Consider the following 16,476-nt stretch of genomic DNA (forward strand, 5'->3'; position numbering starts at 1 on the left):
AAACTGTAAGATTAAAAAGTGCTCCCTTCCCAAAAAATTCCACTTAATGGTCTAGATGACTCTAGTGAGCGAATAACAAATATATGCTCTTATAGCACATCTATCATTATTTATCAAGATTTCAAAATACTAAAGTGAGAAAAATTAGAGAAATGTAAAATTAAAGCAACTCTGAGGTTCTACCTCCTGCCCAGCAGACTGGCAATGACAAAAAATAAGGAAAATGACAAATGCTGGAGGGGCTGTGAGAAAAGACAGGTTGATCTGCTGTTGATGGAGTTGTGAATTGGCCCAAACATTCTAGATAGCAGTTTGGAACTATGCCCCCAAAACTTACTGAACTGGGCATTCCAGCACTGAAATCTGGAAATCTCCATTTGCTAAATTATTTCTAAACTCCTTGAAGGTAGGACCTGTGCAATCTAAACTTTATATCTCCCTTTAGAAGAGTACTCTGCACATGGTAGGTAATCAGTGCTTGTTGTAATTTTGACCCATCAGCTTCAAAGACATTTCTTGGCTAAGGCCCATGAATTCCCCTGGCTTATTCCATATAACCTATGGCCAAGGGCCCCACATGCTATGGTTTTACATGATTCAAGTCCAGTTTGTGGGGCGGTCCCCCGAATCACTATTATTTTGTTACCCAGAGTTTATTTGGGAAAGTCTCCAAATATATCTCATTGTCTAACTCTCCACAGCTGTAGATAAAAAAGGGTGCCCTCCACCCAGATGCTGCATAACAACTTGAGGTGACAGTACATTTATTGGGTGTGGGATAACATTTATTCCATCCTAGAGAAAATACAGAAAATGCAAAGGACTAACAGAAGGACATAAACAAATGGAGAAAACACATTTTGTAGAATGACTCACGCTAGCCATGAGTAATCAATACAATTCTCTTCCCTCTCTAGGGAGTCTCACTTTCTTTACAGGGCAGCTAGGTGGTGTGGTGGATAAAGCACTGGCCCTGGAGTCATGAGGACCTGAGTGCAAATGTGACTTCAAACACTTACTATCTATGTGACCCTGGGCAGGTCACTTAACCCCAATTGCCTTAAATATCTTTGGCCATCTCCAGTCATCCTGATGTATGTTTTGCCACTGGACCCAAATGGCTCTGGAGGAAAGAGTGAGGTTGGTAACCTTGCACAGCCCTCCCTCGCTTAAATCCAATTCATTTCAAGTCACAACTGTCATAGTTCTCTTCAATAATGAGGGACCATCAACAACAACTCACTTTAGGTTCCCAAAGCCCCTTAAATTCAGAGTCTAAGCTCCTGTGGCTTAGCCTCCCCCCAAAAGGGAAATGAACTTAGGTTTCCTGGAAAGAACTCCCTTTACATTTTGGTGAGTTTTTCTTTTACCCCACAGAGATAGATCCAAATAATCACCCAGTCATATAGTACTATCCCAAGAGACAGTTTACTTGGAGCTACTAAACAGGAAACCCTCCTATTTCTATTGGGCCCATGCCATCTGAATAATTCATGTTAACAGAAAAGGGAAAGTCCAGGATCCTTGCTCCCCATATCACGACTTTATTTCTTGATGCTGCTTCTCCCAGAACCAGGGGCTATATGTATTATGCTACCCTCTTGCCAAGAGGCACACTCCTCTGGAAATTCCCCTCCTCTTAATAACCCAGATCACTGAATTCTTAATTTGGGGGTTACTTGTGAATTAAATTCTGAGCCCAGCCCTGCTCAAGAATTCCCCCTTCTCGGGGGGGCGGCTAGATGGTGCAATGGATAGAGCACCGGCCCTGGATTCAGGAGTACCTGAGTTCAAATCCCGCCTCAGACACTTGACACTTACTAGCTGTGTGACCCTGGGCAAGTCACTTAACCCCCATTGCCCCGCAAAAAAAAAAAAAAAAAAAAGAATTCCCCCTTCTATGGCTAGAAATCCACACTCTGCAATGCGGCCATTGAAGAAATATCCCTTCTTTAGATAAAAGGTTGGATTCTAGGACTCAGACTTGGGACTGCCAGAGAAACAGTCAGGAAATGTCACCATTTAGCTACGTGATTCCCCTTTCCATGGCTACCATGTTATTGAAAGGTGGCACCTTTGCCTCTCCAAGTCTGGGGCTAGGAACTTGACTCTGTGAAGAAACTCTCCTCTCGGACCATGTGTGTGAGAACATCTAGAGCTTCCATATGCTTCTGGCCGAAGGTTTACTATTAATAGCTCCTGTTTGGGGGAGGTCTCTTGCCCTGGACCCAGTTCTGCTGTATCCTCAGGATGTCTTTAGAGGAGAAATGAATGAGAAAGAGAATGAGTCCACAATGAAGATTACCTTTATAGGCCAGTGTAAAGGGCGGCTGCTCCTGTAACAGCCATCTCATAACAGAGGCAAACAAGGAATTCAATGGGGGGGGGCAGCCCCCATTACCAAAAAACATCCCCCCTTTAAAATAATATTTTATTTTCCCACAATTACATGTAAAACAAATTTTAGTTTTAGGGTTTTTTTTTTTTAAGTTTTGAGTTCCAAATTCTATCCCTTCCTCCCTCCCTGAAATGGTAAGCAATCTAATATAGGTTATACCTGTGCAATATCCTATTAAGAAAAATGTCCAACAATACAATGATCCAAGACAATCCCAAAAGAATATTGATGAAACATACTATCCACCTCCAAAGAAAGAACTGATGTTGATGAAACAGACTGAAGCATGCTATTTTTCACTTTCTTTCATTTTTTTCCTTTTAATCAAGCTTTCTTGTACGAAATGACAAATATGGTAATGTTTTACATAATCAGACATGTATAACCCATATGTGATTGTTTGCTGCCTCAGGGAGGGGGAGGGAAGGGGAGGGTGAGGGAAGGGGAGGGTGAGAAAGGGATAAAAATCGGAACCCCAAACTTTATATAAAAATATTTATTATTAAAAATAAAATATAAAGGAAAAAAAAAGAAAAAAGAAAAATGTATGATCTCTCCCTCCCTCCCCCAGAAGAAAAAAACACAAACAAAACTCTTGCAAAAATAAACAGTCAAGCAAAATTAACTCTGTCATTAACTATTTATGTCTCAATCTGAGTCCATCAGGAGGTGAGTAGCATTATCTCATCATGAGACCTCTGGAATGAAATTTTTAAAAGTTATTTTGTTTGTGAAATGTTGTTATCTTATAAATTTTTCTCCCGATACTGCTCACTTTGATCTGTGTCAGATCAATGACATCTTCCCAGGTTTCTCTGAAACTGTTTCCATTGTTTCTTTTTTTTTCTTTCTTTTTTTTGGGGGGACCCATTATTTCTTTTGGGTTTTTTTGTTTGTTTGGTTGGTTTTTGTGGGGCAATGGGGGTTAAGTGACTTGCCCAGGGTCACACAGCTAGTAAGTGTCAAGTGTCTGAGGCTAGATTTGAACTCAGGTACTCCTGAATCTAGGGCCAGTGCTTTATCCACTGCGCCACCTAGCCGCCCCCCCCATTATTTCTTATAGAACAATAGTATTTCATTACATTTATATGCTACAATTTCTTCCACCAGTTCCCCAGTTGATACATACCTCTTAGTTTTCAGTTCTTTACCACCACAAAAAGAGTTCCTCTAAATATTTTTGCACAAATTAGTTCAAGTCAACTAGTATTTATTAAATGTTTATTTAGGGGATATTTTATATCCCCTGTCCTAAGCACTGGGAATACAAAAAAAGGCAAAAATAGTAACCACTCTCAAGGAGCTCACAGTCCAATGGGAAAGGCAGTATTCAAATAACTATGTACAGACAAGATAGAAGGGGAAACTGACAAATGTTGGAGAGGATGTGGAAAAATTGGGACACTAATTCATTGTTTTTAGTCCAACCATTTTGGAGAGTAATCTGGAATTGTGCCCAAAGAGTTATTAAACTGCTTATACCCTTTGACCCAGCAATACCACTACTTGGTCTATTTCCAAAGATGATTAGGGAAAAGGGGAAAGGACCTATATGTTCTAAAATGTTTATAACAGCTCTCTTCAGGGTGGCAAAGAACTAGAACTTGCAGGAATGCCCATCAATTTGTGAAAGGCTGAACAAATTGTGTTATATGACTGTAATGGAATACCACTGCGCTATAAGAAATGATGAGCTCGATGATTTTAGAAAAAACATGGAAAGACAGGGAATAATGAAGAGCAAAATGAGCAGAACCAAGAAATGTTGTATACAGTAACAGCAATATTGTTTGAAGAATGATTTTGAGGGGGGCAGCTAGGTGGCATAGTGGATAAAACACTGGCCCTGGATTCAGGAGGACCTGAGTTCAAATCTGATCTTAGACACTTGACATTAGCTGTGTGACCCTGGGCAAGTCACTTAATTCTCATTGCCCAGCAAAAAAAAATGATTTTGAGTGAATAAGTTATTTTGTCTATTATAAATACCTAGGTTAATTATAAAGGACATATGAAGAAAGATGCTATCTATATCCAGAGAAAGAACTGATAAATAGAAGTATATATATAATAATTTTACATATACATATACCTATTTGTATTTAGTGGTAGCCATCTCTAGGATGGGGGTGGGTAGGGAAGAAAAAAATTTACATCATAATTTTGTTACATATTTGAAAGGAATAGCAAGTTGTGCATAGTAGATTTGCAGTTTCATGGACAATCATCTTTTTATTGTACTATGTAATGGAAATGCTTGTTATATTCCATAAATTAAAAATTAAAATAAGATAAATTTTAAATAATTTTTTAAAAATTATAAACGGGATAGATGGAGAATATTCCCAATGGGAAGGCAAGAAAATTGAGGGGGACTGAGGTCTTCTTGCAAAAAGTGGGACTTCAGCAGAGATTTGAAAGAAGCTAGGGAGGTGAGGAGGTAGAGATGAGGGAGGGCATTCCAGATATGAAAGACAGTCAATGAAAATGTTTGGAGGCTGGAGGTGAAGGATCATTGTTAAGGAACAGAAAAGAGGCCAATTGGATGAGTGTATGGAGGGGAGTAATGTGTAAGAATACTGGAAAAGGGGGGCAGCTAGGTGGCGCAGTGGATAGAGCACTGGCCCTGGATTCAGGAGGACCTGAGTTCAAATCCAGTCTCAGACACTTGACACTTACTAGCTGTGTGACCCTGGGCAAGTCACTTAACCCTCATTGCCCTGCCAAAAAAAATACTGGAAAGCTAAGAAGGAGTTATGAAGGGTTTTGAAAGCTAAAAGAGGGTTTTATATCTGAGCCTGAAAGTAATAAGGAGCTTATTGCCTCAATGGAACTTATTGAATGGTGGGGGGGTGATATGGTCAGTGAGATCAATTTGATAGCTTTCTGGAGGATGAACTGGAGTGGGGAGAGACTTGGACCAACCAGCAGGCATGAGGTGATGAGGGCCTACACCTGTGGGCACCAACTCCTTCTTGTGACTCAATTCTGAATCTAGCTCAGTTCCCTCTTTATTTAGTTATGGCCTTAGTCCAATTTCTGTCTTGTGAAAAAACTATTCAGTTGTAGGGATTGTGAGAAAACTTTAGTGCATTGTTTGAACCTATCCCTGTGCAACTGGGAAGCTGGACCTCCTCTACCTGCTGTCTAGAGATCTTTAACAAAGGACCCAGGTTATGTTGACCAGAGACCCAGTCGAATCCAAAGATTGATGCAAAGAGTTTTCTCACCATTATACAGCTCAGGCAACCCATATGTCTTACGTGAAAACCAGCCCCAAACTGATCAATCAGTTATTGTTTCCATATTCCTTTGATTTAATACAGACACGTGGGTTTAGAGTGGGACATCTCTTTTTCTGATTTCAGGAAATTACATCTGTTTGCCCTTCCCCTCCCAAGGTGGAAAGTCCCAAATCTTTCCTTCAATCAGAAATCAGATTATCTAATTTTGTTTCCTGTTTAATTGTTTTAATTAATTGGTCTTATTTGATTAATTGTTTTTAATGCATAAAAACCTGTCTCTCCTTGTATTCTGGGTCCAGATCCAAGGCTAAGGAGGCCTGATCCCTATGTGTTAGGCAATCAGCATGCACTGCTTGCTTAATAGACTGATATGCTCGGAAGCTTGAATCTTTATTTCCTCAGTCATTTCATCTTTCCTCCCACACACACAGAAGAGAGAAGGGAACATGTACGAGAGATGTTATGAAGTTAAAACTGACAGGACTTGACAACAGATGGGATATGATATGTATGAGGAATGAGGAGAGATTATGAGCTTGGGTGCCTGAGAGGATGGTGGTACCCTCAACAGTCATAGGGAAGTCTAGAAGTGACGATGTGGAAGGAATAATAATGAATTTAGTTTTGGACATGTTGATTTTTATGTCATCTGCAGGACGTCCAGTTGGAGATGTGAGACTGGACATTAGGGTCAGACTAGTAGATCAGTCTCATTAAATCAAACTGAGTAGCTTTGGGGTATGTTGGTCAAGCAGTTATCCATGAGGCAAAGTTTCTGATTATCTCCTCGAGTGCCATGTACAATGTACATTGTGTACAGTTCTGAGACACTCCTCAAATTAATAGTCTTTTTTGAGGGATCAGATCTTCCATAGCTGGTGTACTTAGAGGTTACACTCATCCCCCTAAACAAAAAAAATTTACAAATTCAACAATCAAAAGCAGTTTTACAAATCTCTTACAGGTTCCTGTATGCCTTGGTACTTGTAAGGGCCTGTCCCATCCCAGGAAAATTATTATTTTTTTAAGTAAAGAATAAATGACTAATATGGTAATGTTTTACATAATTGCATATATATATATGTATATATATATATATATATATATATATATAACCTATATATGATTGTTTACTGCCTGGGGGGAGGAAGGGAAGAGGAGAGATAGAATTTGGAATTCAAAACTTTAAATAAAAATATTTATTATTTTTTAAAAAACAAGAATAGAAAAAAAAAGAAAAGAAAAGAGGAAAAAAAACCCAAACTTCTCTCCTTAGGAGTCCAGTCCTAATTTAGTTCTCAAGGCATGTGATGTTTTACCAAAAGGGATCTGGGACTTGGAGCTGATTAAAAGTCAACCCCTCACCCTCAAGTGAGAAACCAAACTATCCTGGATGAATTTCTCTCCAATGGATCTCTAAAATTTCCCCAAAGTAATTATTGTATGTTCTAATCCTTTGTGTTCAATAAATTTATACCCTTGTTCTCAAGGAGAAAACTGTGTGTGCAATTTATTGGGTGCAATCTGCCAAGACGTGCTATTGCCAAGTTCAAAAGATTCCAAGTTCACAAGACTCTAGCTCTGCAGGAGAATTCCAGGGAGATATTTGGGTAATAATCAGGATATTTTCAGATCCATACTTTTGAAAAAAGTCTTCTATTTTGGGGGTCTCTTCAATCCAACATAGCATGCAGGCTATGACAGTCTTCTGCTGTTATTTCAAGATCCTGTCCTTTGGTACTTTTATATTATTCCTGGATTTTTTTCAATCCATTTGGCCAATTTCAATTAATGAAGGGGGAATGGACTTTACTAGTGATTTTGAGAGAGAATCTAGTGTTTCTCTCTCCTTCCTGACACCTGTACCATATGCTTTTCAAGGGGTTCACACAGTGTGATTTTTTTTTTTAGAAGAATGAGATGCTTTCCAGGTCACATCATGGATATATTCAACTTTTTTTTTTTAAATCTCATAATCATGTAGTCAAATGGAAGTGGGAATAAAAGACTGTGAAGATAAAGGGAAGAGTAAACCAGAGAACATAAGCAGAGAAGAGAACCAGAGAGAAGTGGAGAATAAGAACAAGCTAGATCAGGGCCTGGAGAAGGGACCTTAATAAAGAACTAACCAAAAATAAAGGACTCATTGCCCGCCTACCCCACTGGTCTCACCTGAGTGCTAATTAATAGATGTCATAGTTAACATGTAACCAGGAAAAAAGAGCTAAACTCAAAGTTTGGAAACCTGGATTCAGACACTTTGCTGTGTGACTGTGGGGAGATCATTTAACTTCTTGAGCCTCTGCTTTCTCCTCTGTGCTGTCAACCTCACCATCCTTTAAGCAAATCAGAAGGGATAGAGCCAGGGATACAAGGTACAAATACAAGGTAAAGGATACTGAATGGTACCATGGTTTCTGAACCATGTGGAACTGAGCATGAGTAACTTATAATTAGGGTCCCTCACAATGACTTTTTTTGTTCTTTTCATTTCTTTTAGTTTTGCTGCAATAAGTTATTATTAACTTATTATCAGGGTCCCTGATTTTCAATTGGAAATGCCATGTCGACCTGAAATTAAGCCAAATGTAATAAGATGAGCTCTCTAAAAAGAGGAGTAATAATTGATTGATTACATATTTGTACTGTGTACACAATAAAGATACAACATTTTCACTATCTCTTGGTTTGGAAGACTACATTCTGCTCTCGTTTTGAAAAGAAGAATGGTAACTGAAAGACCATGAGACTTGAAATCAGAAGCAGAACTGTAAGTAGCAAAGCAAGGGAATGGGGCAAATATAACGAGACATGATGGAGGCCTTGGAACACAAAGCCCAGACTGGCTGGGGAAGGGAGCAGGATGGATTTGAGCTGGGGAAAAGCTTACCCTGGTTGGGGAATGTCCAGAGGTGTGCTGAAGCCAGCTAGAAGCATTCCCTATGAAGTGACTGTTAAATTTTTAGTGTAAGCATTTGCACCTCAGAAATGGGCAAATACTACAAATTCAGTGCTTGATTTGTTGTTTTGTTGATTGTCTCGACTGAAGAAAGTGACAAAGTGTGGATAATTTGGATTAAACTTAAAAGTATGTTATACATTTGCCAGCATACGGGTTGGTATATTCATCCAGCAGATTCCTATCTTAACTATTTGTCTGAGTTCAAATCTGGCCTCAGACACTTAGCTGTGTGACCCTGGGAAAGTCACTTAACCCTACTTGCCTCAGTTTCCTCATCTGTAAAATGAGTTGGAGAAGGAAATGGAAAACCACTCCAGTGTCTCAGTCAGGAAAACCTGAAATGGGGTCATAAAGAGTCAAATACGACTGAAAATTGACTGAACCACAGGGTACTGGAAGGTTTGTAGTCAGAGAGCATGACCTGGATTTGAATTTCTTCTGTGCCCCTTTCTGTCCCCTCTGAGAGACCTTGGGCAAGTTATTAAGGTTTGGATAACGTGACCCTTCCAACTATGAATCTATGATTCTCTGCTCCTGTCTCCTTTTTGGTTTAGAAAGGTTTACTGCCCTGCAGCTTCTCTCTTTTACCACCAGATGGCAGAGGTAAGGCGAGATACCCTCTGGATTAACAGTATTGGAGACTGCGGAAGAAATGAACAATTCAACAAACAAAATTTACTATATGCAAGACACGTTGGTGGGTGCTGAGGAAATAAAGGTGAAAAATGACTGCTCCTTTCCCTCAATTATCTTATGGGGAATCAATGGATCAAGGCTTGCTGATGGGGTCTGCATGTATTGGATGGAATGTAAAGATAAGCCATCCCAGCTACCTGATGGAATTTTAAGTGAAACTACTTAGGAAAATATCTTGATTTTTTTTCCTGGAAAATACAGTAAGTTAGATGCTATGGGGATCACAGTCTTTCACCCTGTCTCTAATGGTCTTCTTACCATAGACATTTCTCTATTCACCAAGTCCAGTGACTGATTCCTTCCAAATGTATCTTTTCTTTGCTACTGCCAGCCAAGAAGCCCGGAGTCTCACTACCTCATTGTAGTGTAATGGAAAGCACTTAACCAGAAGTCAGAAGGTCTCAGTTTGAGTCCCAGTTCTGTGATAGAACCACAGACCTAGAGCTAGAAGGGACCTTTGAAACCATCAAATCCAAATACCTCATTTTACAGATGAGGAAACTAAGGCACAGAGAGATTAAATGATGCACCCTGGAACACATAACTAGTACGTATCTGAGGTGGGATTTGAACTCAAATCTGCTTACCTGAAAATCCAACGTCCTATTCACCCTGCCATGCTGCCTTTCCTCAGGCAACTCTGAGCCTCAGTTTATTCATATGTAAAATGGGAAGCTAGAATTCTGGACCTGAAGTCAGGAAGACTCATCTTTGTGAGTTCAAATCTGACCTCAGACACTTCCTAGCTGTGTGACCCTGGGCAAGTCACTTAACCCCGCTTACCTCCATTTCCTTACCTGAAAAATGGGCTGGAGAAGGAAATGAAAAAACACTTCAGTACCTTTGCCAAGAAAACCCCAAATGAGGTCATGAAGAATCGGACACAACTGAACAACACAACATCAAAATTGCCCATTACATCTCACAAGGTTGTTCTGGGGAAAGTGCTTTGCCAACTTTGAAGAGGTACAGAAATCTGAATTCTCCATAAGATTTTGTACCTCTCTCTTTGTGTTTTGCATTTCCCCCTGTATTCTTCTGTGTTTGCCTTACCTCCCCTACTAGGTGCAACAGGCAGATTGTATACAGCATTTCCCTAACCTGTGGCATTATTTTGAAATGTCCATAATACAGTATAACCAAGTCCTATGCCACACCAGTGTAAGATCCTGCAGTGATGTTGATGTTTCATTTATTCATTTATAACATAACATTGTTCTTAGGAATTAACTGGGGGCTCCCCCCCACCATGAGATTGTTTTTCCTAACACCTCATTTTACTGATGGGGATGCAAGAGACAGACTCAGCATAATCAAATGACTTGCCTGTGATCACAGAGCTGGTAAGTACCAGAGCTGCACCTCGTCACAATACTCTGCATTGTCGTATGGCATTGATGATGGTGCTCTCAACTTCCTCTAGTCAATATCCAATCCCCAAATTTGACAATGAATTTAATTTTCTGAATTCTTTTTGTCTGGATTGTTTCTCTGTGGATTTAGGGTGAAATAAGCCAATTTCACAAAATGAAGGTAAACAGAGAATGTAGGATCTGAGCTACCTAGTCTAATTCCCTCATTTTAAAGAGGATGAAAAAAAATAAAGAGGATAAAAATAAAGCCCAGAGAAATTAAGTGATTTGCCCAAGATTATACACAGTTTATTGGCTTCAGAGTCAGAACAAGAACACAGTTTTGACTCCCAATTTAGTGTTCTATTCCAGAGCCATAACTAACACTTTTTTTAATTCATGTGACAAGCAGCACAAAATGCCTTTTTAATTATGTGAGAAGGGACTCTGGAACATTGTGAGGTCTCTATTGTGGAGGGAGAGAGGATCAGGATAGGACACACCAGACTGCAGCTACCAGTGGGAAGCAAGAAGGCCCATCTGTAGCCTCTTAGTTTAGTCCTTCTTGCTAACTCATTGCTTTGATGACTTATTTCTACACTGATGCAGGATTGAAAGTTTTGTCAGTACCCTATACATTTCGGTACCTTGGGATAGAGCCCCCATTTGCCCTACCTTAGTTACACCTTTACTCTATGTTGTTTTTCTGGTCCTGAACAAAAGTTCATCCTTCCTTCTCAAAGAGGACCAATGTCATCAGGAGGTTAATGTCTTGACTTGAAAGTGAATTGGATTTCAGTGAGGCAGAGCTGTGCAAAGTCATCAGCCTCACTCTCTCCTCCAGAGTCCTTAGAGTCCAATTGGCAAGACATAGATCAAGATGACTGGCGATGGCCCCAGATGCAGTGGGGGACCATGGCCTTTTCAAACTAAGGTCTCTCCCGGGTCTCAGTTTGTCTGAGGCAAAGCCTTTTTAGTAATTAAAAGCTAGTTAAGAATTGAGGCAAAAGATGACCTGGTCAGTCTGGAAGGGGAAGACCATGTGTCCTCAGGGGACATGGCTGAAGGCTTATGAAATACTTCTGCCTTATATATACATTCCTACTGACTGGTCCATCTGGGTAGGGGGCTTCTGGCAAGTAACTTCCTCCACTTATAGATGTAATTCACAGTCTTAAGAAAGTTGTTTAGGGGCACTTAGAGGTTAAGCCCAGGATCACAACTGCAATAATGTCAGAAAATAGGATTTGAACTCCTGTCTTCAAGACTCCAAGTCCGGTACTCTTTCTACCTACCATACTGCCTTTCATAAAGGAGTGTACAGCTGGATGGTACAGTGAACAGAGCTCCAAACCTGGAGTCAGGAAGACCTCAGTTCCAATAGGACCTCAGACACTAGTCACTTCACTTCTGTTTGTCTCATCCCTAAAATGGAAATAATAACTACCTATTTCCCAGGTTATCATGAGGATAAAATGAGATAATAATTATAAAGCACTTAGCACAGTGCCTGGCACATACTAAGGGCAATGTAAATGTTAGCTAGTATAATTACAGCTAGGTCCTGATTAGTATAAACAATGAACCCCCTGCAATGCATGCATGTATTTGCATTCGTACTATTCAAAGCTATAATTTTGTGAAATGTGGTAAGTGGTTCCAGCCTGGCAGAAGTGAATTTGAATTATGCATCCACTTCAGGGAAAAACAGGTTAGAGGCAAATTGTGGAGGTCTTCGAATGTCATGGTTAGGAATTGGATTTGAACCCAGATCTTCCTGCCTTTGAGACCAAGCTTTCTATCCGCAATGCCATGGCTTCCTCACTTCATACATATGGCTTTGATAATTATGGCAATCAGCAATTTCCACCCTATTTTGTCCCCCTAGTATTTGCTTCAATGCTCCCCTCACAAATTGCTTTCCTGGTGTTCTAACACATCACAGCACTTACAAATAGAAGACAAGCCTTTCAGACTTGTTAATAAATTGAAACTTGGCTCTTCCTTGCAATCTAGGAAACTCTCCGAGCTGAGATATTTCCCTGAGGTGAAGGAAGAAGAGCTTGATGCTTTAATGAGAACATTAAACTCTGTTTCACCTCTCTTTGCTTGGTGCCAAAGGCTTCTTCATCAGGACGGATGCTTGGGGTAGAAGCTCTTGTCTTTCTCTGGGTAATTTCCTTGTACCATTTCTCTTCAATAGCCCATATATGTGCCATCACGTTCTGTGTTATCAGCAGAGAACAATGCAGCCCCATGATGAAAAAGAAGCTCTTTCTGGGTCCCTTCCTTTCCTTAATTGGTATTATTGTCTACTGAGAAACCTAAGCTCAACATGGGGGCTCACTTGACAATTCCAGCACCATTGTTCTGAAATGAGACATTTTTTTTCTGGTGATAAATGAAGATTCTGGGGATTTAGGCCAGCCAAATCACTAACAGATAAATATAGTTTACCCAGCTAAGTTGTGTTTTCTGATGACTTTATCAGTTATCATTGTTTCGGTCCTTGGAATCCAAGCTAAGCATTTTATTGGAACAAAAGCCCCAAGGCCGGTTCCTCTGTAACTCTTTCAGGGCTAGGAACTTATCCACCAGCTGCCCAGGACATGACTCTCTTTAGTACAGATATTTGCTAAGTTTGCCCATGGAAGCACATGAGATCTTTTATGCCATCAGTCAGTCTGCCAATAAGCATTTATTGAGCACCTACTATGTGTCAGAATTTGGCACAGGATTTGAGGACAGCTAATATGACTGTAGTACCACCTGTGTGATGGTATGTAAGTCATTTAACCTCTCCAGGACTCAGTTTCCTCATCTGTAAAATGAGGGAGTGGGTCTAGCCAATCTTTAAGTGCTCTGAGAGGTGTCCTGGCCCCTCATGAATCTTCTGAGGATCTTCAGCCTGTCTGCTATTCACATCAGAGGGGAAGGCAAACAGGAAGATTTAGTTACATCAGGACATTGGAGGGCTTAAAAATGGAGTAAGATGCTGTTTTACTCCTTGAATCTTACAGTGGTAAGCATTACAGCTATTCAAAGATGGGCCCCTCTCCCAATAAGTCTTTATTTTCCCAGATTGAACACCCCTAGTGCCTTCAATTGTTCTTCATATGATATAGTCACCCGGCTGCTCACCACTCTCATCACCCTTCTCTGGATTCAATTTGTCAAAGGGCCTTTTAAAACATGGCCTCAGAATACATTCTCATCAGCATAGAGTCCAATGGGATTATTACTTCCTGTGGTCTGACCACTGTGGTGTCAGATTTTTTAGTAGCCATACCACACCAGTGATATGTCACACTGAACATGCAGCAAATCAGGCTCACTGGATCTTTTACACACGAACTGCTTCTAAGCAAGGTCTACTTCAATTTGCACTTGTGCACAGAACTCTGTAACTAGGGCAGAATGATTGACACTTTGCCCCAGGATGCTGAAACTTAAGAGAGTGCTGGCAGCAATGTCCTGGGCTGCTCTCCTTCTGTCCTTGCATTCCAGGGGAGCTCCTCCTCACGTGCCAGCCTCAGTGGCAATGGACTCCTTTTGATGCATGCTTTCTCCTCTTGGTAGTCATATAACAATCCCCTTCCCCTCTAACCCTATTCCCCCTTCCACAGTCATGACTACTCCATCAGCAGTGGTCAGTTCTTCAAGTTTCGTCCCCTAAGCAGCTGTACCCCACATGAGCTTGCCAACCTCACCTCTTCTTTCCTTAGGAGCATAAATTCCTATTTATAGTTATTATAACATGTAATTATATTCATAATTTTAATAATAGTACATAATTATATATATCATTGCATTATATTATGTTATAATAATATAATTATAATAGCATCTGCCTCTCAGGATTGCTGTGAGGATAAAGTGAGCTAATATCTGCAAAGCACTTTGCAAACCTTAGAGGGTCATAGAAATGTTAGCTATTACAGTTCTGTTTGTGCAATTGATTCTTTGAACCTAACAGTAGGACTTCACATTTGTCCCTCTTCAATTTCATCTTGGTCCACAGATTCAATCTGTCATTACCATTCTGAATTTTGATTCCAAGCCATAGTTTCCTCAACTGTGAAATAAGGGAGTGGGACCCTCACAGCTACCTAGTCTAATCCATAATTCCTAAAAGGAGCCCTGATTTCAACATACTTGACAACTAGCCATTTAGCCTCTTGTAGATTTCTAAGGAGTGGGAACCCATTACTTTCCCAGACAGTCAATTGATCCCTCTAATGGTTAGGACATTGAGGTTACGTTTGCCTCTTTACAACTTCCACCGGTTACTCCTAATCCTGCCCCATGGGCCAGGCACAAAAAGTTGAATCCCTCTACCTGAGGACAACTCTCATGTCCCTCCCATGTCTATATAACCCCAATGTCTTGGTCTTTAACCAAGCATTATATGATATGGATTCAAGATCATTCAGAATTTCTTCCCCTGGTCACTTTTCATCTTATCAATATCTTTCATCAACCTTAGTGCTCCAGACTGAACACAATGTTTCAGAAGTGGTCCAACATAATTCTGGCACAGTATATTAGATTGCCCACAATGAGTTCCTGGTATTGGTGGGATTAGAACCGATTTTCACAAGTGAAAGAAAATGAACTGTGGGTCCTCCTACTGTTCATCATAGGATCAAAAGGTCATAGATTTAGAAATGGAAGGACCCTTAACTTCCTTATAATTGGAAGCGGTGCTTCTGTCTCTGTCTCGCTCCCGACAGCATCTCCTGATTCTTTTTCATTTTCCCCCAGATGAATCAGAAGTGACAAGTACAGGAGAGAACAGTTCTGGTCAATTGCTGTAATGTGTGTATGTACAAATGTTTTGACATTTATGTGCTGAGAAGAAGGAAAGAAGTGCCTTGTTAAAATTCACTCTCATCTCTGGTGCATCTGAGACACTGGACTAAATTTGCAGGACAAAAGTGAAACAACCTAGCTAAGTCCAATGATGACTTAATGAAGAACAAATAAATCAGAGTATGAAGGCCATTTTGTCCTTATATTATCTACAGGTTACCTAGGAACTTGCCAGATGAGGAATCTCCAAGGAATTGACAATGTAACTTACTGGGACTGGAAGCATTTGCCTAGACTCTGGTTTTATTCAGATGGGTAAGCTTTGATAGTCTTCACATCATCAACAGAACAGTTCTGAGAATTTGAGTTTACCATGGCCACTTGATTCACCATCCCTACTGCCTGGCACACATGCTCCCAAATGGTGTGCTTCCCATCAAGCCATTGGGTGGTGCCAAAGTCAAAGAATTGACTACCATTGTTGTTTGGCCATGCATTGGTCATTGCTAGAATTCCATCCCATGTGAATTTCAACTTTGGGTAAATTCATCTGCAAAGTGCTTGCCATAGATTCTTTTTGTATCATTACCCTGAACTATGATGTCTTTGATGATCCTGTGAAACTTGGTGCCATTATAGAAATCCCATTGAGTCAGCTCTACAAAGTCCTTCCAGGTCTTGGGGACATACTTCCAAAATGGCTGCAGCACCTTAGTGCCCATGCTGGTTTCCAGAAAGACTTTGGCTGGCTTCCAGGAAACGGAGGCTACCACTGACATGCTGGAGCCTATAACATTCCTCAATCAGCCTTTTTAGGCTTCCCTCAAAGCAGCCCAAGTTCACATTAGCTTTTTTTTGGCTGCCACATCACACAATTGACTCACAGTGACAGTCCAGTCCACTAAAACTGCTAGACATTTTTCAGACAAACCTGTCAGAAGTTTGCTTCCCCCATCTCATATTTGCAAAGTTGGTTCCAAGTGTAAGAAATCCTCTTTGTGGGCAGCTAGG

The 16,476-nt window shown here is 40.4% G+C and overlaps 1 pseudogene; it reads right to left on the reverse strand.

Annotated features, from left to right (window-relative positions):
- Positions 1-15,768: 15,768 nt before the first annotated feature.
- On the reverse strand, positions 15,769-16,250 carry LOC122738303 (annotated as a pseudogene).
- Positions 16,251-16,476: the final 226 nt, after the last annotated feature.

The sequence above is a fragment of the Dromiciops gliroides genome, chromosome 2, assembly GCF_019393635.1.
Source record: "Dromiciops gliroides isolate mDroGli1 chromosome 2, mDroGli1.pri, whole genome shotgun sequence".
NCBI classification, from domain to species: Eukaryota; Metazoa; Chordata; class Mammalia; order Microbiotheria; family Microbiotheriidae; genus Dromiciops; species Dromiciops gliroides.